The sequence below is a fragment of the Echinops telfairi genome, unplaced genomic scaffold (assembly GCF_000313985.2).
Source record: "Echinops telfairi isolate 266 unplaced genomic scaffold, ASM31398v2 ScPeMD7_2291;HRSCAF=2852, whole genome shotgun sequence".
Classification (NCBI taxonomy): domain Eukaryota; kingdom Metazoa; phylum Chordata; class Mammalia; order Afrosoricida; family Tenrecidae; genus Echinops; species Echinops telfairi.
The window spans coordinates 23,604,357-23,607,664 of NW_022106189.1; positions in this window are offsets into that span (position 1 = coordinate 23,604,357).

Consider the following 3,308-nt stretch of genomic DNA (forward strand, 5'->3'; position numbering starts at 1 on the left):
GGGGGGTAGCCCCTCTTAAGTAGAGAAAAGATTGAAGTTGTCAATGATTTTATCTTGATTGGATTCACAATCAATGCTCAAGGGAAGCAGCAGTCAAGGAATCAATGAATACATGGTACAGGGTAAATCTGCTGCATACGGCTTCTGCAAAGTACTAACGAGCAAGGATGTCACTTTGAGACCTAAGGTGTTCCTTGACCCAAGCATTGTATTTTCAATCACCTCATATGCATGTGCAGTGTGAATATGGAAACAAAAAGATTCAAGGAGCTGATCAATTTTAATTATGGTGCTGGCAAAGAGCATTGGGTGTATCATGGACTGCTAAGAGAACAAATAGATCTATCATGGAAAACGTGCAGCCAGATTTCTTAAGAACAAGGATGGTAAGGCATCAGCTCAGATAATTTGGAAATGCTATCAGAAGAGACCATTCCTGGAAAGGGGCACCATGCTTGGTAAAGAAAAAGGCAGTGAAAAAGAGGAATACAGTGGACAAGATGGATTTACGCAGTGGATGGATAGAACAGTTGTGAGGATGGCACACAGCCAGACCGTATTTCATTCTGCTGCACAGATGGTGCTCGTGAGTGGGTAGTGACACAATGGCACTGAGCAACAGTTACTTGTCTGACTTTTAACATGCATACGAAGCCATTTAAAATATCATGACTTGAGTCTGGTGAACCTTCGCCTTCACAGTGAAATCATTGCCTTTGAATACTTTAAAGAAGTTTTAGGTTTTGTTTTTCCTCTTTTCTTCCTAGGAGATTTTACCAATGCAATGTATTACTTAATTCACTGACTTTTGCTTCCATGGGCAGAGACCTAAATCTATGCCTATATTAATTAAGAAAATGATTGGGTGGGAAACAAAGACTTTCTGACTTTAAAAGCAGCCAATAAAATCTTTTTAAATTTTTTGAGATGGATAAAATACTAGTTAATAAGATAAAAGAAAATGTTTTCATGACAATTAGAGTATGTAAACAAACATTTCAACAAGTTCTATGCCTAAACCTGCCTTTAAGTTAAATTTGTATGTAAGTGTGAATAGCTGAGAACAGTTCAAATCTAATATTAGTTTTTCACTAATATTATATATGATATAGTGTATGCTATCTTTAAAAATTGGGGATACAATAAAACATCTTTAGCTTAATTAATAGCAACAGTAAGGTTTTAATGCAGTCACAAAGTAGCAATCATTTTATTAGAGGCTCATACAACTAACCACAATTCATACATACATCAATTGTGTAAAGCACATTTGCACAATCATTGCCTTCTTCATTCTCAAAACATTTCCTCTCCACTTAAGCCCCTGGCATCAGGTCCTTATTTTTTTCTTCTCCCTCCCCGCTCCCCCCTCCCTCATGAGCCTTTGATAATTTATAAGTTATTATTTTGTCATATCTTGCCCTGTATACATCTCCCTTCACCTACTTTTCTGTTGTCTGCCCCCAGGGAGGAGATCACATGTAGATCCTTGTAATTGGTTCCCCCTTTCCAACCCACTCTCCCTCTACCCTCCCAGTATCACCACTCACACCACTGGTCCAGAAGGGATCATCCACACTGGATTCCCTGTGTATCCATTTCCTATCTGTACCAGTGTACATCCTTTGGTCTAGCCAGACTTGCAAGGTAGAATTTGGATCATGAGAGTGGGGAGGGGGGCGTGGGAAGGGCTCGAGGAAACATTTAGGGACAAGAGGAAAGTTGTATTTTTCATTGTTGCTGCATCGCACCCTGACTGGCTCGTCTCCTCCCCGAGACCCCTCTGCAAGGGGATCTCCAGTGGCCTACAAATGGGCTTTGGGTCTCCACTCTGCACAGCCCCCTCATTCACTATGGTAAGATTGTTTGTTCTGATGATGCCTTATACCTGATCCCTTCGACACCTCGTGGTTGCACAGGCTGGTGTGCTTCCTCCATATGGGCTTTGTTTTTGTTGCTTCTGAGCTAGATGGCCGCTTGTTTACCTTCAAGCCTTTAAGACCCTACAAGCTATATCTTTTGATAGCTGGGCACCATCAGCTTTCTTTGCCACATTTGCTTAGTCGAGGTAAACCAGAGAAACAAATCCAGGGAGACTCTCATACGTTTATAAGAAAGAGCTTCATATACAAGAGCAATTAGATATTGAGAAAACATCTCAGCCCAGTCCAGATCAAGGCTATAAATCCAATATTAGCCTATATGCCAATACTAGTCCATAAATCCCTCATCCATGCAATAATGCCGAATGCAGGAAGATCAGAGGCAGTGGGTGGAAAATCTTATGGATCCAGTGGTGGTAGAAGCATCTCAGCGCTAGCAGGAGTCTCCATGTGGCTCCTCCAGCAACAAGGGCTCTGGCTACATCAGCGTAGCTCTATCAGGCTCATCATCAGTAATGTCTCGCAAGAAGTGAGCATGTATCCTATCTCCAACGACCCATTTATCCCCTTAGCAACTCCACATGAAGTCATTAAGGTGCGACCTGATCGAAAGGCTAAACTTCACCCCTTCTTGCATAATTCTCTCAAATTGACAACAGATTTTGTAACTACCAGAATTAGGAAGTGTATGCACTTTGAAAATTTAATATAATATATTTAATGGGCAGTAATTGTTACTATAAATTTATAATCTACATTCATGATCATTAGAATGTTTGCATAGGCTTGAAGCCAATTTCAAAAGTGTTTAAGTAACTTGGAACTTTTATCATTTATAAAATTTGGTTAATTAATGGATTTTAATATAATTTTTAAGTTTATGCAGTTTTGATATTTTATGTGACAGAAAGGACGCATCTTTTGATATGTTACTTAATGTCTTAATATCTTATTATTTAAAAACATTTTTTCCAGAGATCTGTGATAAAGACAGCTTAAAGGGAAGATAGCATAAAAGGGAATTTTATTTGATGCGGTCAAGCATTTTTACCTGTTTTATCTAAAGTTTGATGGATTCATTTATGATAGTACAAAAGATATTTAACATCAAAGAGTATATGAGTATCATAATGCGAAAGGAACACTTGCAAGCTTGAGGCAACTTTTAGACACGGGAATGATGGGGCCAACGTTCCTTGCCCGAAACAAAAGTTCAGGACACCAACCAGTTTTTTCATGAGAAGAATGTGTAGGGAGTATAACTCACTCCAACCTAGGCAAATGTCCAAAGTTTACATTTAATAGGACACCAGAGTTGAAGTTTCGTCATTCATTAACTCCTTTCTTTCCTTTGTTCTTTTTGGATACAAATCTCTACCTTGGGAGACAACAGAAGGCACTGTATTTCTATTGATCATTGCCGAG